The sequence below is a fragment of the Bos grunniens genome, chromosome 5, assembly GCF_055505025.1.
Source record: "Bos grunniens cultivar Pamir isolate PY7600 chromosome 5, Bosgru_T2T1.0, whole genome shotgun sequence".
Classification (NCBI taxonomy): Eukaryota; Metazoa; Chordata; class Mammalia; order Artiodactyla; family Bovidae; genus Bos; species Bos grunniens.
The window spans coordinates 32740405-32762194 of record NC_141169.1 but is presented as its reverse complement, the minus strand read 5'-3'; the positions used below and the strand labels follow the sequence as shown (position 1 = coordinate 32762194).

At 38.8% G+C, this 21790-nt stretch overlaps 1 pseudogene; it reads right to left on the bottom strand.

Moving 5' to 3' along the window:
* Positions 1 to 14813: 14813 nt before the first annotated feature.
* Positions 14814 to 15700, bottom strand: LOC147371721 (bifunctional arginine demethylase and lysyl-hydroxylase JMJD6 pseudogene; annotated as a pseudogene).
* Between the last annotated feature and the right edge of the window lie 6090 nt (positions 15701 to 21790).

Sequence of the window (21790 nt, the reverse complement as noted above, 5' to 3'; positions counted from 1 at the left end):
GAAATCCCATGGGCAGAGCAGCCAGGCGGGCTACAGCCCATGGGGTTGCAAAAGATTTGGACATGACTTTGTCACTAAACAACAATAATAGGAAAAGAAAACCCCTATTAGTAAAGGCCAATATACAGTAAAAGTTGTGGTACTAAGATTAAAAGACAAAAATTATAAAACCAACTATAACTACAAGAAACAGTTAAGGGGTAAACATGAAGATGTAAAATATGACAAAAAAGCACAAAATGTGGGTGAGGGGAGTAAAAAATGTGTCTTCTCAAATGGGCTTGAACTTAAATAACTACCAGTTCAAAACAAGTAGATATAGTTATAGGTCAACATATATGAATCCCATTGTAACCACAAATCTACAAAAAATATACAAAAACTAGAAAAGAAAGAACATAAACATACCACTGAAGAAAATCATCAAACCATAAGGGAAGAAACTAACAGAACAGAATAGAACAGAGAAGAACTACGAAAATATCTGGAAAAGAAGTACAAAATGGCAATAACTACCAAAAATTACTTTAAATATCAACTGGACTAAATCTGCTGATCATAGGGTGGGTGATTGGAAAAGAAAACAAGGCCTTTTCTTTTTAATGAATTAATTTAGTTTAATTGGATGCTAATTACTTTATAGTATTGTAGTGGGTTTTGCCATACATTGACATGAGTCATCCATGGGTATATATATATTCCCCATCTTGAAGCCCCCTCCTACCTCCTTCCCCATCCCATCCCTCAGGGTCATCCCAGGGTACCAGCCCTGAGTGCCCTGTCTCATCCATTGAACCTGGGCTGCCAATCTGTTTCACATATGGTAATACACAAAAACAAGGCCTTTCTATCTGATGCTTAAAAGAAATTCAATTCAGAGCTAGGTGCACACCGGCTGCAAGTGAGGGGATGGAAAAGATAATTCATGTGAATGGCAATGACAAGAAAGCTGGGGTAGGAGTACTCACTGGTATCAGACAAAATAGACTTTAAAACAAAGTGTAGTTTGGGATTGACACGTACACATTTAAAATAGGTAACCAACAAGGACCTACTGTATAGCACAGGAAACTCTGCTCAATAATCTGTAATAACCTAAATGAAAAAAGAATTTGAAAAGAATAGATACACATATATGTATATCTGAGTCACTTTGCTATACACCAGAAGCTAATAGAAAATTGTTAATATGCTCCAGTGTAAAACAAACATTAAAAATCTATAATAAAAGATAAATAAAGGCATTATATAATGAGAAAGGAATTAATACAAGAAGAGGATATAACATTTGCTAACATATATGTACCTACTAAAGAGGCACCTAAATGTATAAAGCAAACATTAATAGTTGCAAAGGGAGACACTGACAATAATACAATAATAGGAGGGAACTTTTAACACCCCTTACATCAACAGACAGATCAACCCAACAGAATATCAATAAGGAATCACTGGCTTTAAATGACATATTAGACCAGTTGCACTTAATAGGTACCTTCAGAACATTCCATCCAAAAATAACGGAAGACACATTCTCCAGGATAGATCCACATGCTTGGCCACAAAACAAGTCTCAACAAATTTAAAAGACAGAAATTATACCAAGCATATATTTCTAACCACAATGATATAAAACTAGGAATCAATTACAGGAAGAAAAATGGGGAAAGAAAAAACATATGAGCAGTGGGTAAATGAAGACATAGAATAGGAAATGAGAAAATACCTCAAGACAAATGAAATTTTTAAAATCTAAGGAGTACGTCAAGGCTGTATATGGTCACCCTGCTTATTTAACTTCTATGCAGAGTACATCATGAGAAATGCTGGGCTGGATGAAGCACAAGCTGGAATCAAGATTGCTGGGAGAAACATCAACAACCTCAGATATGCAGATGACACCACACTTATGCCAGAAAGTGAAGAAGAACTAAAGAGCTTCTTGATGAAAGTGAAAGAGGAGAGTGAAAAAGTTGACTTAAAGCTCAATATTCAGAAAACTAAGATCATGACATCCGGTCCCATCACTTCATGGCAAATAGATGGGGAAACAGTGGAAACAGTGGCTGACTTTATTTTTCTGGGCTCCAAAATCATCACAGATGGTAACTGCAGCCATGAAATTAAAAGATACTTACTCCTTGGAAGGAAAGTTATGACCAACCTGGACAGCATATTAAAAAGCAGAGACATTACTTTGCCAAAAAAGGTCCATCTAGTCAAGGCTATGGTTTTTTCAGTAGTCTTGTATGGATGTGAGAGTTGGACTATAGAGAAAGCTGAGTGCTGAAGAATTGATGCTTTTGAATTGTGGTGTTGGAGAAGACTCTTGAGAGTCCCTTGGACTGCAAGGAGATCCAACCAGTCCATCCTAAAGGAGATCAATCCTGAGTGTTCATTGGAAGGACTGATGTTGAAGCTGAAACTCCAATACTTTGGTCACCTGATGCAAAGCGCTGACTCATTTGAAAACACCCTGATGCTGGGAAAGATTGAAGGCAGGAGGAGAAGGGGCCGACAGAGAATGAGATAGTTGGATGGCATCACTGACTCAATGGACATGAGTTTGGGTAAACTCTGGGAGTTGGTGATGGACAGGGAGGCCTGGTGTGCTGTGGTCCATGGGGTAGCAAAGAGTCAGATACGACTGAGTGACTGAACTGAACTGAACTAAACTGATAGGACACAGCAAAAGCAGTTTTAAGAAGTTTGTAGTGACTATATGGACCTACCACAGGAAAGCAAAAATTCTCAAATAAAAATCTAAATGTATATTTAAAGAAACTAGAAAAAGAATAAGCAAAGGCCAAAATTGGTAGGAGGAAATTATAAATGTCAAAGTGGGAATAAATAAAAAAGAAACTTAAAAAAATCAATGACACTAACAGTTGATTCTTTGAAAATATAAACAAACAAACAAGCAAAGCCTTTAGCCAGATTCACCAAGATAAAAAGACACCCTAAATAAATAAAACCAGAATTTAAAAGGCAGAAATTACAACTGGTACTACAGAAATACTACTGATTATCAGAGAATACTATGAACAATTAAATGCCAATAGGAGGAAATGCCTGGAGGAAATGAATAAATTCCTAGAATCATATAATCTCTCCAGCCTGAGTCATAAAAAAATAGAAAAGTTGAATAGACCAATTACTAGCAATGAAATTAAATCAGTAATAATAATTTAAAAAAACTTGCACCTCATAATCCCAGGTCCAGAGTACTTTACAGGTGAATTCTACAAAAACATATAAAGAAGATTTAATACCTATTATTCTCAAATTATTCCAAAAAATTGAAGAAGGAATATATTTAAACTCATTTTATGGGAAGGATTACATAACTAGACAAGGACAATGCAAAATAACATTACCAGCCAAAAACCTTGATGAACATTCTCATCACATTGAGATGTGAAAATTCTCAACAAAATATTAGAAAACTGAAGTTAACATTAAAAATCATAATCATGAGCAAATGGTATTCATTTCAGGGATGCAAGGATGATTTTACATTCATAAATTGATCAATGTGATGCATTAACAAAACGAAGGATAAAAATCATACGATCATCTTCTTTTTAAATTTAAATTAATTTACTTATTTTAACTGGAGACTAATTACTTTTTAATATTGTGGTGGTTTTTGCCATACATTGACATGAATCAGCCATGGGTGTACATGTGTCCCCTCATCCTGAACACCCCTCCCACTTGCCTCCCCATCCCATCCCTCTGGGCTGTCCCAGAGCACCAGCTTTGAGTGCCCTGCTTCATGCACTGAACTTGGACTGGTCATCTATTTTACATATGGTAATATACATGTTTCAATGCTATTCCTTCAAATCATCCCACCCTTACCTTCTCCCACAGAATCCAAAAGTCTGTTCTTTACATCTGTGTCTCTTATGCTGTCTTGCACATAGGGTAATCATTACCATCTTTCTAAGTTCCATATATATGCATTAATATACTGTATTGGTGTTTCTCTTTCTGACTTACTTCAGTCTGTATAAGAGGCTCCAGTTTCATCCACCTCATTAGAACTGACTCAAATGTGTTCTTTTTTATAGCTGAGTAATATTCCATTGAGGACTTGTTCTGGTTAACTAGTGACATATACAGTTAATTATCAGCTATCAGGGATCTACTGACCTTCAACCAGATTGTTCTTCCCTTCTATATCTAATCCATTTTCTTTCCCTAGGAAATTTCCTTATTAGAAATAAATATTTTAATTGACCTAAAAAGAACATTTTTTTCTTGCATGCATGCAAGAGTATAAAAAAATGTTGACACATTTATTTTTTAAAAAGTTTTTAACAAAGTCTCTTGGTATAAAATATCCCAATATTAATTGCCTTCGTGAATATCATCAATAAACTACTAAAAGCTCAACATTCAGAAAACGAAGATCATGGCATCTGGTCCCATCACTTCATGGCAAACAGATGGGGAAACAGTGTCAGACTTTAATTTTTTGGGCTCCAAAATCACTGCAAATGGTGACTGCAGCCATGAAATTAAAAGAAGTTTACTCTTTGGAAGAAAAGTAATGACCAATCTAGATAGCATATTCAAAAGTAGAGACATTACTTTGCCAACAAAGGTCAGTCTAGTCAAGGCTATGGTTTTTCCAGTGGTCATGTATGGATGTGAGAGTTGGACTGTGAAGAAGGCTGAGCGCCGAAGAATTGATGCTTTTGAACTGTGGTGTTGGAGAAGACTCTGGAGAGTCCCTTGGACTGCAAGGAGATCCAACCAGTCCATTTTAAAGGAGATCAGCTCTGGGATTTCTTTGGAAGGAATGATGCTAAAGCTCAAACTCCAGTACTTTGGCCACCTCATGCAAAGAGTTGGCTCACTGGATGACCCAGAAGGATGGTATGGGGAGGGAGGTGGGAGGGGGGTTCAGGATTGGGAACACGTGTACACCCGTGGCAGATTCATGTTGATGTATGGCAAAACCAATACAATATTGTAAAGTAATTAGAATAATTACGTTATTATTTTAAATAAATTAAATTAATTTATTTAAATTAATAAATTTAAATAAATTCATTGATTTGTTTAATTAAAATAAATTAATTAAAATATTATCTAATTAAATTAAAATATCTAATTAAATTAAAATATTGTCTAATTAAAATAAATAAATTTAAATTAAAAATAATTAAAAAATAAAATACATCATTAAATTATTAAAAAAAAAAAAGACTCTGATGCTGGGAGGGATTGTGGGCAGGAGGAGAAGGGGCCGACAGAGGATGAGATGGCTGGATGGCATCACTGACTCGATGGATGGGAGTCTGATGGACAGGGAGGCCTGGTGTGCTGCGATTCATGGGGTCACAAAGAGTCGGACATGACTGAGCGACTGAACTGAACTGAATATTCCATTGTGTATATGTACCACAACTTCCTTATCCATTTGTCTGCTGATGGATATCTAGGTTACTTCCATGTCCTAGCTATTGTAAACAGTGCTGCAATGAACAGTGGGGTCATGTGTCTCTTCAATTCTGGTTCCTCCACATATATGCCCAGCAGTGGGATTATTGGGTCGTATGACAGTTCTATTTCCAGTTTTTTAAGGAATCTCCATACTGTTCTCCATAGTGGCTGTACTAGTGGCAAAAAAAGCATTTGACAAAATTCACATTCATTTATGATAAAAACTCTTAACAAAGTGGGTATAGAGGGAACATATCTCAATACACTACCCACAGTTAATATCATACTCATTTCTCTAAGACCAGGAACAAGACAAGGATGCCTACTTTTTCCACTTTTATTCAACATTGTATTGGAAGTTCTATCCAGAGCAATTAGGCAAGAAAACTCATAAAATTCATCTGACTTAGAAAGGAAGAAGTAAAAACTGTTACTATTTGCTGATTGTGTGTGTGTGTATGTGTTAGGCATTCAGTTGTGTCTGACTCTTTGTGATCCCATGGACTGTAGCCTGCCAGGCTCCTCGTCCATGGAATTCTTCAGGCAAGAATACTGGAGTGGGTTACCATTTTCTTCAGGGGATCTTCCTGACCCAGGGATTGAACCTGGGTCTCCTGCATTGCAGGCAAATTCTTTTACCACTGAGCCATCAGGAAAGCCCCATGTAAATTTGCAGATTACATGATACTAAATATATAAAATCCCAAAGACTCTACAAAAAAAAAATGATTAGAACCAATCATTGCAGGATACAAAGTTAATATACAGAAATCTGTTGCATTTTTGTACACTAATAATAAACTATTAGAAAATGCAATAAAGAAAGCAATTTCATTTAAAACTGCATCAAAAGAATAAATTCCTTAGGAATATGAATGACCTGCACTCTGAAAACTATAAGACACTGAGGAAAGAAACTGAAAACATAGGTGAAAAGATATACTGTGCCCATGAATTAGAAGAATCAGTATCAATATCATTAAACTGTCCGTACTACTCAAAGTAATCTACAGATTCAATACAATTGTGGGACTACAAATGCCAAAGCAATATTGAGAATAAGAACAAAGTTGGAGGCACCACACTCCCAGACTTGAAACTGTACTACAAAAATATAATAATCAGAACAGAATGGCACTGGCACAAAAAGAAACACATAGATCAGTGGAACAGAGCAGAGAGCCCAGAAATAAATTTACACTTATATGATCAATTAGTTTTTGGCAAAAGAGGCCAAAATATACAATGAGGAAAAGACAGTCTCTAATAAATGGTGTTGGAAAAATTGGACAGCTACATGCAAAAGAATGAGACTGGACCACTTTCTTACACTATATGCAAAAATAAACTCAAAATAGATAAAAGAGTTAAATGTAAGACCTGAAATCATAAAACTCCTAGAGGAAAACATAGGCATGGCACTCTCTGACATAGTTCTTAATATTTTTTTGATACATATCTTTAGGCAAGGGAAACAAAAGCTGAAATCAACAAATGGACTACATCAAACAAAATGCTTTTGTACACTGAAGGGAACCATGAACAAAAAGTAGAAGATACCAAGTGGAAGAAAATATTTATAAACTATGTATCTGATTAGTGGTTGATATCCACGATACATAAATAATTCATACAACGTAAAAAATAATTAGGCAGGGACTTCCCTGGTGGTCCACTCTGTGATCTGAATGCAGGGGGCCCAGTTTCAGTCCCTGGTCAGGGAACTAGATTCCACATGCTGCAACTGAGAGCCTGCATCACATGCCACAACGAAGATCCTGCGTGCCGCAACTGAGACCAGGTGCAGCCAAACAAATTTAGAAAAAACTGGGCAGAGGACCCGAATAGACATTTTCCCAAAGAAGACATACAAGTGGCAAACAAAAAGATGCTCAACATTACTAATCACTAGGGAAATACAAATCAAATCCACAGGGATGGACCTTTAGGCTATTTGTTCTTGCAAGTTCTGTCCAACTCTTTTGCGACCCCATGGACTGCAGCCCACCAGGCTCCTCTGCCCACAGTATTTCCCAGGCAAGAATACTGGAGTGGGTTGCCATTTCTTTCTCCAGGGGATCTTTCTGATCCAGGGACTGAACCTGCATCTCCTGCATTGCAGATGAATTCTTTACCACTGAGCCACTGGAGAACCCCTTAGGGTATTAAGCTAGGTGAAATAAGTCAGACAAAGATAAATACTGTATAATTTCATTCATATGTAGAAACTTAAAAATCAAAAGTAATGAGCAAACAAAACAAAACAGAAACAGACTCATAGATGAAGAGAAAAAACTGATGGTTACCTGAAAAAAAGTGGGTGTGGGGATGGATAAAGTAGGTAAAGGTACAATCTTCCAGCTATAAAGTAAATAAGTTATGGGATTGTAATGTACACATAGGAAACAGAGTCATTAATATTATAACAATGTTGTATGGTAACTGGACTCATTGTGGTGATTATTTCATAATGCATACATTTAAAAAAAATTGAATCTGCATACTTTGTTGTACATCTGAAACAAATATTGTATGTCAAATACAACTTAGTTAAATGACTCCAAAATACATGAGGCAAAAGGAAATAAAGCTAGGAGAAAAATACAGATACACAATTACAGTTGGAACTGTTTCAGTAATAAATTCTACAAGTACATCAAATCCCCATATATAATAGGCCTCAACAACTCTATCACTCATGTTAACCAAAGTGACATTTATAGAACACTAAGCCCAGCATGGTTTTTCCTGTGGACATGTATGGATGTGAGAGTTGGACTGTGAAGAAGGCTGAGCGCCAAAGAATTGATGCTTTTGAACTGTGGTGTTGGAGAAGACTCTTGAGAGTCCCTTGGACTGCAAGGAGATCCAACCAGTCCATTCTGAAGGAGATCAGCCCTGGGATTTCTTTGGAAGGAATGATGCTAAAGCTGAAACTCCAGTACTTTGGCCACCTCATGCGAAGAGTTGACTCATTGGAAAAGACTCTGATGTTGGGAGGGATTGGGGGCAGGAGGAGAAGGGGATGGCAGAGGATGAGAAGGCTGGATGGCATCACTGACTCGATGGACATGAGTCTGAGTGAACTCCGGGAGTTGGTGATGGACAGGGAGGCCTGGCGTGCTGTGATTCATGGGGTCGCAAAGAGTCGGACACGACTGAGTGACTGATCTGATCTGATCTGCAGCCTAGCACTAACAATATACACATCCAATATACACATCCCTTCCAGAGGCACAAGCAGATTTCACCAAGATAGACCTTATTCTGGGCAATAAATGAGGAATTTTAAAGAACTTAAATCATTCAAATTATGTTATTTGATCATAAAAAATTATATTAGGGGTCAATAACAGAAAGATTGGAGAAGGTGATGGCACCCCACTCCAGTACTCTTGCCTGGAGAATCCCAGGGACGGGGAAGCCTGGTGGGCTGCCATCTATGGGGTCGCATAGAGTCGGACGCGACTGAAGCGACTTAGCAGCAGCAGCAACAGAAAGATAGACACAAATGGCTTCAATATCTTGGCTATTGTAAACAATGCTGCTATAAACATTGGGCTGCATGTATCTTTTCAAATTAGTGTTTTCATTTTTTCTGAATATATTCCCAGGAGGAATGGCCGGATTATATGATAGTTCTATTTTTAGTTTTTTAAGAAACCTCCACACTATTTTCCATAGTGGTTGCATTAAGTTGCATTCCCACCAACAGTGTACAAGTTTCTCCCTTCACCATACCCTTGCTGGCAGTTGTTATTTGTAGACTTTTTGATGATAGCCATTCTGAAAGGAGTGATATCTCACTGCGGTTTTGATTTGCATTTCTCTAATAATTATTGATATTGAGCATCTTTTCCAGAGAAGGTAATGGCAACCCACTCCAGTGTTCTTGCCTGGAGAATCCCAGGTACGAGGAGCCTGGTAGGCTGCTATCTATGGGGTCACACAGAGTCAGACATGACCGAAGTGACTTAGCAGCAGCAGCAGCAGCAGCAGAGCATTTTTTCATGGGCATGTTAGCTACCTATATGTCTTCTATGGAAAAATGTCCATTCAGGTCTTCTGTTAATTTTTTGATTGGATCATTTTTATGATATTGAGTTGTATGAGCTGTTTGCAAAGTTTGGATATTGACACCTTATTGGTCTTATCATTTGCAAATATTTTCTACCATTCAGTAGGCTATCTTTTCATTTTATTAATGCTTTGCTTTGCTGTGTGAAAGCTTTAAAATTTAGTTAGTCCATTTGTTTATTTTTGCTTTTAATTATTTTGCCTTAGGAGATGTATCCAAAAAATATTGCTATGATTTAGGTTGGAAGGTGTTCTGTATATGTTCTCTTCTAGGAATCCTATGGTTTCATGCTTACATTTAGTTCTTTAAACAATTTAGAGTTTATTTTTGTATATGGTGTGAGGAAATATTCTAATCTCTATTCTTTTACATGTTGCTGTCGGTTTTTCTAGAGCCACTTGTTGAAGAGACTATCTTTTCTCCACTGTATATTCTGGTATCCTTTGTTATAGATTAATTAACCACAGGTGCGTGGGTTTATCTCTGGGCTTTCTGTTCTGTTACATTGACCTATGTGTCCTTTTTGGTGCCAGTACAGTGCTGTTTTGATTACTGTAGTTTTGTAGTACAGTCGGAAATCTGAGAGGGCTCTACATCAGCTTTGTTCTTTTTTCCCTCAAGCCTGCTTTGGCAATTTGGGGTCCTTTGTGTTTCCTTGTGGATTTTAAGATTCTTTGTTCTATTTATATGAAAAAATGGCATAGGTATTTTGATAGAGATGGTATTAAATCTGTAGATTTCTTTTAATGATATTATTTCTATTTTCTTCTTAAAACAACTGGCAAAGAAAGCTCTTTGCAACTATGAGATGACCTCGAGGATACTGAGCATACTACCACTTCTTTTTTTTCCTTGGGAAGTGAAAGGACTTTATTATTCAGCCTGTGTATGTTTTTCAAATTTAAGAGTCTTGTGGAGTAGTTGTTTCATAGTATACTATCACTTCTGCCTACACTCTATAGGTTGAAGAAAGTCACAAAGTCACGTTCAGATTCAATGGTTAAGAATGTATAGTCACATGACAATGGATAGGGATTATCATATTGTGGAGATAGAAACCAGTTTATTAAACCAATCTATGCAATTGCTATTCAAAAAACCTAATTCCTTTCATTCCTCCATTTTCCTCACTCCTCATATCTATTCCATCAGGACATCCTGTTGAATCGTTTGTCAAATTACACACAGAATCCACACATTTTCCTTCTGCCACCCACATCCAAGATACCATCATCTCTTGCCTGGGATCCTAGAGTCTTCTAATTGGTCTTCTTACTTTTTCTCTTACCCTTTACTTATCAATTTTCCTTGCTGGATTGCAAGACTGATCTTAAAATGTAAATCAGTTTGTATTGTACATTCACTTAAAAATGACTTTTTAATACACTAATAGCCTTGAAAGCCATGTATTATTCTCCTATTTCTCCAATCTTATCTCATTCTGGTTTCTTCTTTATTCACTATGTTCCAGCCCCATGAGTCTTATTTCAGAAAAAAAAAAACAAAACTTTACAAGCTCTTTCCTATTTCATTGCCTTTGATTATGCTATCAAATCTCCCTAGAATGCTCTTTTCTTGATTTTTGCCATGACTAGCTCATAATTAACCCTTAAGTCTTAGTATATGTATCATTTTCTGAGATAGGCCTTCTGTGATCCTCCTCTCTAAAGTTTGAAAGTGAAAGTCGCTCAGTCGTGTCCGACTCTTGGCATGTATAGTCCTGTACTGTACTGTATAGTCTTTGTACTGTATAGTCCATGGGATTCTCCAGGCCAGAATACTGGAGTGGGTAGCCTTTCCCTTCTTCAGAAGATCTTCCCAATCCAGGAACTGAACCAGGGTCACGTGCACTGCAGGCAGATTGTTTACCAACTGAGCTCTCAGTGAAGCCCTCTCTAAAGTTTATCTGCTGCTATTCTCTACCTACCTCTTTGTTTGATTCTATCATAAATCTTATTTGTTGGTTTACTTATCTCCTCAGCTAGAGTGTAAGCACAATGAAGACAAGGACCATTTCTGCGTTGCTCACTGTTGTATCCCCACACCTGGCCTTGACCCTGGTACTTGGTAGGTTAAAAATGTCGAGGGCCTTCCCTGGTGGTCCAATGGCTAAGACTCTGTGTTCCCAATGCAGGGGGTCGGGGTTCCATCCCTGGTCAGGGAACTAGATCCCATACGCCGTGACTCAAGATTCTGCATGTCACAACTGAAAAAGATCCTGTGCGCTGCAACTAAGACCTGATGCAGCCAAATAAATAAATAAATATTTTTAAAATGCTGAATAAGTGAGTGTATTGATGAATAAATGAGATAATGAAGGTGTTATCTGGTGCAGTGGCCGTGGGGAAAGAAAGGAAAGAAAATGTGAAACTTTTTAGACCAGGTTAAATGCCCGATCTTTTTTGAGGCCTTTCCTTATCTCTCTAGTAAGAGATTGAGTATAGTGCCCCATGGCTGAACATCCTCTGATTTTTTTTGTGCCTCATTTGTGGTACGTAACATGCTCTCTTAAAGTGATTGAATGACTACTCTTTCCTGTCAGATTTTCATCTATCTTAAGGCAAAGACTATATTTTATTCATCTATCTCCCACAATATTCAGCACCTTACTTGGTGAATAGTAGACTGAATATATGTTTAGAATGGAAGGATAGGGAATCATCTGAACATTTGCATCTTCAATGATGAGGAGAAGGTTTCTCCATAAATTAGGTAACTGAATAATTTCCCTGTGACTCATCATCTTTGGGAAGGAGGTTTTCCAATCTCATTACAAAAGTTCTTTGTCTAGGGCATGAGCTTGCCATACTTCACTTTCTGAAGTAGACCAAAGAAAGATACAAATAATGGATTAACATTTTTCTAGTATTAGTAATCTCAAGTAAAAGTTTGCTATTTCCCCAATGAATTATAATACAGAGCATTTCCCAGCATATCCCAGTAAGGTCAACGGAAATTACTTGGAACTTGCAAACTTTTCTCCTAGGGGGCGGGGTAGTCGGGGGACAGAAACCCGGTAATAATGTTGAACATACTAAGGAGGCACTTGGTTCCCAGCCAGTCTGTTCCCTGGCCAAGCCCCTCATCCCCTCTTCTTTAGTGTGTGTGGGAATAGGCTTAAGGGGAAGAGAAAGTAGAATCAATGAGACCCTCAGGGCCTCATTAGCATTTTTTACTTAGAGCCCCAGAGGTTCCAAGTGTGGACATCCCAACAGGCAGCTTTACTTCAGATCAATTAAGGCCAGATTCATTTAGAATGAATCTAAATGAATCTCAGGAGGTTAGTTAGTAAGATACCTCTAGGGACTCCCTGAGTGACATGCCTAAAGAGGATCAGGAGCAGCTGGGATTTATTAAGGGAGTGATCAAGGGGCACATGTCCAGGAGAGGTCCCTGCAGATCTTGTTCCAAACATCCTGAGTAGCCTGGCAACTCCAGGGCTAACTCTCCCTGCTACTGTAACTTAAAAACTGTCCCTGAAAGCCTCTCTCTAATCCCACCCTAAATCTTTCCTTTGCAGTCTCTTTTGAATTAGTCAGGATAAGCTTATCTCTGATTTTGGGGTATCCCTGTACATTTCTCTAATCTACCCCAATCACCAATAGCCAGATTAAATCCCTTCTGGAAACAAGACTTTCATCTCATTGTACCCTGCATTATGGATTGTCCGCAATAACAAAAAGTAAAAGCTATTCAACAATAGATTAATTGTAAATAAAATATGGACCACCTATATAATGACATTTTATGCAGTTATCAAAATATTTATGATGAGTTGTTTACTCCACGAATACCTATGTAAGTAATTTTAAGAAAAAAACCAGAATAACGAATTCTAAAGCTATGTGAAATCACATTTTGGCAAAGAATAAATGGAAATATACCAAAATGAAAACCTTGGAAGTATTATGTATATTTCCTACTTGTTATTTTTCTGTAGGGCTTCCCTGGTGGCTCAGATGGTAAAGAATCCGCCTGCAATGCAGGAGACCCAGGTTCAGTCTCTGGGTCAGGAAGATGCCCTGGAGAAGGAAATGGCAACCCACTTCAGTAATCTTGCCTGGAGAATTCTATGGACAGAGGAGTCTGGTGGGCTGCAGTCCATTGGGTTACAAAGAGTCAGACAAGACTGAGAGACTAACACACACACACACAATTTTTCCTTAAACTTTTCTATAGTTTCAATAGTATGTATCACTATCATAATCAGGAAAAACACATTAAAATGGTAATGGAGCCATTGAGCACAGAGTTATGATTGTCTAACATAACACCAAAGAAAATGATCAATGTATTGGTTTCTCAGAGCTGTCATAACAAATTACCACAGACTAGGTAGTTTAAAGCAACAGAAATGTATTACCTCACAGTTCTGGAGGCTAGAAGTCCGAAAGCAAGGTGTTGGTAGGTTTGGTTCTTTATGGAGGCTCTGAGGAAGAATCTGTTCCATACAGCTCTCCTTCTGGTGGTTGCTGGCAATCCCTGGCATTCTTTGGCTTGTTAAACACATTACTCCATCATCACATGGGCTTTTCTCTGGATATCTGTGTCCGAATCTCCCCCTTCTTATAAGGACACTAGTCATTAGATAAGGGACCACCCTATCCAGTATGACCTCATCTTAACTTGATTATATCTGCTAAGACCCTATTGTCAAATAAGGTCACATTCACAGAGAGGTTGCTGGGAGAATAAACACCCAGACTTTACCCTCTGTTCTGTTTCTCATCTCTAGTCAAATGGTAGAACCCAAATGGAAGCCAGAGGGCAAGAAAGCTTATGATGGGGGACCATACACATCATCCTCTGGCCACCAAGCAAGGTGCGGAATAGATTTGTAAGAGTAAAGGGAGCTGTCTAGAACACTGCATATTTATTTAGTGTCATGAATGTTTGGACTGAGGCCTTAGTTTTTCCCTAGAAGTTGTCAAGAGGCTGTTCCTTATCACTTGGGCCTTTTACTTTGCTTCATCAAAGTAATCTTCCTTGATAGCTCAGTTGGTAAAGAATTCGCCTGCAATGCAGGAGACCCTGGTTCTACTATTGGGACGGGAAGATCCCCTGGAGAAGGGATAGGCTACCCACTGCAGTATTCTGGGGCTTCCCTTGTGGCTCAGCTGGTAAAGAATCTGCCTGCAATGCAGGAGACCTGGGTTCAGTCCCTGGGTTGGGAAGATCTCCTGGAGAAGGGAAAGGCTACCCACTCCAGTATTCTGGCCTAGAGAATTCCATGGACTGTATAGTCCATGGGGTTGCAAAGAATCGGACACGGCTGAGCGGCTTTCACTTTCACTTTCTTTCAACATTCTAACTTCCATCCTCTACCTCTTCATTGTTGTTGTTTAGTTGCTAAGTCACCAGCCTCCTGGTACAAAGACAGTCTCTCCTGGTTTTTGTAAGATTTCCAAGGGTTTGAATTGGGGTGGCCAGGTTGGAAGCTGCATCCGGGCATAGATGATGTTAAACCCAGGTAATAGCTTCATCTTGGTGGTTCCCTCCTTCTTCATGGGTCACCTTGATGAGTTCTCTGGGCGTGCTGGTAGGGAACAGGCACCAGTGCTTGTGGCCCTGAACTAAGGCATCCCAGGCACTGGTTCCCAGAGGGTCGATGTGGATTCCTGTTCCAGAGCTTGGTGGCCCCATCACAAACCACCTGTAAGGGGGCCTGTGCTTCTCCCCCATGAACTGCAGAAGGTCACTGGTGAAAAACTTGGGCACCTTGTAGTCTTCTGAAAGTTTTCTTCTTTGGGGGTGTTCCTTGTAGCTGCTGTCAAAGATGTAAAGGGAGCTGTGATTGTGAGTGCTCTCCATGTACTCGATGTAGTATCCCATCTTCATCTTCACCGAGTACCCGTCCTTGTCCTCACCACACTTGAACTTCTGGTTCTGGTATTTCCTCTTGAGGCGCTCCGTAGTCCACTTCTGCGCGGACTGGCCCTCTTGGGTATTCAGCAGAACCAAGGGCTTGTACGGTCTTTCATATCGCTCCACAAATTCTTCCACCGACAGCTGTAAAGCGTCTGTCCTTTCCACATTGTCCACCACGACCTCTGGGTTCAGCGGGAAGCTCTCACAGTAGTTGTGCCGGGTCCAGTCCAGAGAGTCCTTCCGCTCAGGCTGCGCACTCCGCTTACCTCGGGATGCACTTCTTCTCTTGTGATTCATCCTGCAGGTCATCAGCTGGTTCCGCGACGACCTCAGCGCAGCTCGCTTCCTGCCACCAATGCGCCCCCTCCCAGGCTCCAGCAGTGGCACCAAAATCTTAACTTATTTTTAATTGAAGGATAATTGCTTTATAATATTGTGTTGGTTTCTGCCATATATCAACATGAATCAGCCACAGAAATGAAAACTTTTTAACAGGAGCTAGAGCAAGGCATCTGAACCGGAGAGATCCTTGTGTGATTTAGAAGATTCTAAATTGGACTTGGATACACAAATTAGGAGCAGATCGTGCTCCCAGCTCCTACTCCCAGCCTCACAAATTTAGACTCTGCTTTCTGCTATTACCTTGAAGTTAGACCAACAGTATTAAAAAAAAATTGGAGGGAGACATGGCAGAACATCCCAAGCCTGAGGTTGTTTTCTCTAGTCCCTCCTCCAGCTATTCTCAGCCTAAGCAGCTTCTTTCTCACAGAGGACACAGCAGCTTCCATCACTATTCCAAGACAAGTGAGGAGGGAGGTCGGTTGGTTCTGGGGGCTGTATTTAGAAAGGGGAAGTGGGCGTGTATATACCTGACTGGATGCTCACAGAATAGTAGAATTGATGATGCTGCCATCAAATTTTTTGGGGGGAGGATGTTGTTATATTTACATGTTCCTAAAGATGTGTGCTTACATTTTACCCTGAAATGTCTGATTAAGAGAGGCTTGCTATGGTAACCTGAGCTAACAGGGTAATAGGGGGCAATGGAAGTGTGATGGTTAATTTTATGTATCAGTTTGACTAGGCCAAAAATACACAGATACTTGGTTAAGTGTTATTTCTAGGTGTGTCAGTGAGGGTGTTTCCAGAAGAGATTATCATTGGAATAAGTATACTGAGTAAAGCAGACTGTTTTTCAATGTGGGTGGGCATCATTCAGTCTGTTGAAGGCCTGAAAAGAATAAAAAGGCAGAGAAAAGGAGAATGTGTGCTCTCTGACTGCTTGAGGTTTGGCATTGGTCTTCTCCTGCCTTTATCCCAGGACTTACATCATTGGTGTCCCAGTTCTCAGGCTTTGGATTTGCACTAGAACTATACCACCAACTTTCCTGGGCCTCCAGCTTGCAGATGGCAGATTGTGGGATTTCACAACTTTCATAATTGTATTAGCCAATTCTTCGTAATAAACCTCTTGAGATATATCTCTTTAACTAGAGTTACTGCGCACTGGAGAAAATGAAATAATCACTTTCATTATTTCACTACTGGACACTGACTCTGAACTGACACAAATTCCAGGAGACCCAAAACGTCACTGTGGTCCACCAGTCAGAATAGGGGCTTATACAGATTAGGTGGTCAATTAAGCTTCAACTCAGATCTATCTCAGAAAGGGCATAGTGGGTCACCAAACCTATTCTGTGGTTATTTCTCCTTTTCAAGAACACATGCTCAGCAGTTGGCAGAATCCCCACATTAGTTCCCTGACTTATGGAGTGAAGGCTATTATGGTGGGAAAGGCAAAGCGGAAGCCACTAGAACTGCCTCTTTCTAGAAAAATAGTAAACCCAAAGCAATACCATGCTGCTGGAGGGATTGAAAAGATTAGTGCCACCATCACGGACTTGAAGAATGGAGGAGTGGTGAGTCCCACTACATCCCCATTAAACTCATCTGTGTGATCTGTGCAGAAATGTAGATGGGTCTGGGAGAACAAGAGTGATTATCATAAGCCTAGCCAGGAGGTGACTACAACTGCAGCTGCTGTACCAAATGTGGTTTCAATGCTTGACCAAAATAACACATCCCCTGGTACCTGGTATACAGATGTTGCTCTGGCAAATGCTTTTTTCTTGATAACTGTTAGTCAAGACCACCAGAAGTAGTTTGCTTTCAGCTGACAAGGTAAGCAATGCAGTTTCACAGTCCTAATACAGAGATATATCAATTCACCAGCCCTACTTCGTAATTTAGTTTGCAGGGATCTTGATTACCTTTTCTTTCTATTATATATTACACTGCTCCATTACATGGATGTTATTATTGAAAGTTTGTTTTATAATGATAGTAAGGATTTTCTCAGCAATGTGTTTATCATATGATAGTCAAATGGACTGAGTATTCATTATCTGTGAAAAAAAGCCTGTTTTCATGTTTATGCATGAAGCTTTAGAAACCATGGAAATAATATAAGCTCTAAAGACCTAGATGGGACTTGTGGTAAGGAATCTGCCTGCTAAGACAGGAGGAGACATAAGAAACACAGGTTTGATCCCTGGGTCAGGAAGATCCCCTGAAGGAGGAAATGGCAACCCACTCCAGTATTCTTGCCTGAAAAATTCCATTGACAAGAGGAGCCTGGTGGGCTACAGTCCATGGGCTGCAAAGAGTTAGACATGACTTAGCAACTAAACACACACGCACGCGCGCGCACACACACACCCCGCCCCCCCCCTTCACCCTCTTGCTTTTTTGCTTCTGCTGACCTTAGTCCCTAGGGGGCAGCTACCCTTATTAATATTCTCTTCCACATAGAGGTAAATGCGTAAGTGGACTTAGGGCTCTTCCTGGGCAGCCACACTATCTTTTTTTCTCTTTGCAAGCATACCTTGGAGTATAGGTTCCAAAATTTAGAGTTGGGGACCAGGGGAAAGAGAGAGCCTTCATTCAAGGCTTGAGCCTGAGCAACATTTGCTAACTCAGAATTTACAACAAAGTCCTATACTAGGAGTTTTTAGACACTGACTCAACTAATGAATGATTCCCATTCTGTCACTTTTCCTTACTTATGAGTCTAGGATAAAGACAGTCATGAACAGACCCAATGAAATTTCAGAAGGAAGAGCTATATTAAAGTACCAGGCTAGTTCTATCCTACAAGATTTACCACTCATTCCCCCAAATGAGACCTCCCCACAATTGCATCCCATTTAAAAATTTATCATATTTTCTTTCCATAGCTGGATTTTTTTTCAAATATTAATAGTAGAAAGGCAAAAATCTAGAGAAAATTTAAATGTATAAAGATAAGTAAACTTGAGATTTAATACTTGAGGAATGTGGTAGTAGTTTCTGACTCCTGTGCTGTTTGACAGAGAAACCAAATCTCTCTTTATAACCCAAGTATCAGTAGTTATTGCGTAAGTGATGGAAAGGGGTCTCGTTAAAAGGAAAAGAGTAGGCAGCAAGCAAAAGAGGTGAAAGCTGAATGGAAGGTGAAAAGTTTTTCTTACAGGAAAGACAGGAGTGAGCAGAAGGGGCAGAGACTTTGTATTGGTATGGACTTCCATTAATGATAAATCACTGCTCATTTATTTCTAGTAAATTCTTGTAATTTTTTTTTCAACTTCAGGTCATTCACTCTGATTTACACCAAATTGAAGTCAGCTCTTGCTTGATGAAAAAAAGCCAGCACAGTGATATAATTATTATATCACTGGATATCATTACCCAGTGATATAATATCTCAACAGGTCTCTTGCTTGAGGCCCTCTTGATTCTGATTGAAAATTTTGCTTCTCCATTCTTTCTGAAAGAAAGTTATACTTAAAGTCTGTACACGTTGTCATATTTAATGGGGCAATTTATCCATCAATCATGGGGCTTCTAGACCACTGTATTCTCCAGAACTTTAAACATTTGGCATTCAGCCTTATGTTTATCGGGTATCTATTATGCCCCGGACACTATTCTAGGTGCAGGAGGTGCAGCAATGGAGATAACAGACATGTCCCTTGCTCTCATGAATTGTAGATTTTAGAGGAAGGGGAAGTTAACTACCGAATCAATAAGTAAACAAATAGGATATTATTCAGATAACAATAAAAAATACTACTTTATATTGGGTGGTCAGGGAATGACTTGAGACAAAAATGATGTGAAGGGGCAAATACGAAGATTTTGGAACACAGGATTACAAGCAGAAAGAACAAAAAATGCCAAGCGCTAAGGTAGGAATAAACTTGGTAAGTTCAAGAAAGAGAAAGACTAGTGTGATTGGAGCAGGGCAAGCAAAGCAGAGACAAGTGGTACAGGTGTCCAGAGGACACCAGAGGGACAGTTCATGCAGGGAGTGTAGGTCAAGGAAGGAGCTTGAATTTCATTTTACATATACAGGGAACAGAATTTTCTAGAGTAGGATTCATAAGGACTTCATCACAGAAAAAGTCAAATGAAGAAGAAATACAACAGCTGGCAAAGTTATTTCCTTTCTGGTTGAACTTTTCTTTTTGCTTAGATAGCAAGATATCTAAGCAAAGATAGCTTATTGTATGTAGTATCAATTATGAAATAATCTGCTGAGAAAGAATTCTTAAACAAGAACTTAAAAATACATAAAAAATAAGGATTTCTGACCAAAGAATTTTATTGACATTAATCATATAATAACAAAAACATTAACATTCAATGAATGAGAATTTTTCAACATATACTTTTACCCTAACAAAGGGAATTTCCTTATGTAATCATTAAAATATATTCATGAAAAATATATTCTTAAATAAAATCACAAGAATTCCTCATATTCCAGAATACATTCTTTTTGTTCTTTTATTTTTATAATCTTTAATCTTTTCCTTTATTTGCCCCTTGTAGTAGCCAGAGAAGGGGTAAAGAAAACAAAACATTATTTAAAATGCTGTCAGGCAACAAATAGTTTTCAAAACACTTTAAATAGTATTATAGTTAAAGAGGTAAATTTATTCAAATGATGATTTGGTGAATTGATAATTTGGCCAGCTGGCCATTTGCTCTTGTTGAACTGGCTTTCTACATATTGTTAGTGAATTAACTGAGGCCAATGAGAGGGGTCAAAATTCATGGGAGCCAGAAGACTGTAGTTTGAACACAAGCATCTAATTTTGCTCTCTCCTCTAAACTCTGCAAAAACTACAACAGAGTTTTTTTTTTTTTTTAAAGACATAGACCTACAGAATAAACAAAAAATAAAACACCAGGAGCAATATATTTTGGAAACTGACAGTATACAGATGTGTGGTATCTGATTTTACAGAGTTAAGAAATATAAATTCCAGATTAGTAGCTAGGCAGGGGCATGGGACTGAGAATAAACCAATGAGTAACGCAAACTCGTCTGGAACTGGGAACAAAAGTTAGAACTGGTTGAAAGCTACTTTAAAACCTTTACAATCTTTTCATCCCTTCCCCCAGTGCATACTGTGTGAGATCATCTCTCACACACCATGGCAGTAAATTGGAAGTTTATTCTTTGGAGAGAAGTAGTACTTTGGTCTCAGACATACTATGTCTACTTGAAAGCATTACTATCATACCCGAAATAGGGGAATTAAGGAAACAAGAGCGTCCTAAATAAGATGCCCAGATCTCTTTCCTCACTTAACTCCTAGATGCTGGCAGTTAGGTCTTAAGTCTCCAGGTGGAAGACTGGAAGAGTCTTCTCTGAGAATCAGATTAACCTAAGAGGAAAGGTCTAAACATACTGACAGCAGGGCTTTCTAATCAAGCGTTAGTCACTCAGCAGTGTCCAACACTTGGTGACCCCATGGATTGTAGCCCACTGATCCTCTGTCTATGGAATTCTCCAGGCAAGAATACTGGAGTGGGTTGCCATTCCCTTCTCTAAGGGATCTTCCCAACCCAGGCATTGAATCTGGGTCCCCTGCGTTACAGGCAGACTCTACCATCTGTGCTACTAGGGAAGCCCTTCATAACCAAAGACCCAACCAAATTAAACAATAAAAAGCTCAAAGTTGACAAGTTCAACCAAAGTACTTGGAATTTCATCCACATTTTAGTCTTCTTCTACTCTAAATATGGACAGGCAACAAAGTATTACCAGGCAAATGAGGAAAACTTTCAAAAAGATGAAGACCAAATCAAACTAATAGAATAAAAGGGCAACGTGGAGAAACATGCAATATGCAGAGAGAAGAAAACCAGAAGTCAACACCTAAAGAGATGAAATGAATCTGGGAAGGAAGTATAAAAAGGAATATTTAGAAAACAAAGAAAGGACTGTTAGAATTAAATATAACATAAATAAAAATTTCGATAGAAGAATTAGAAAATAAAGTTAAAGACATTTCCCAGGAAATAAGGCAAAGAATAAAAAAGGCTATCATGTGG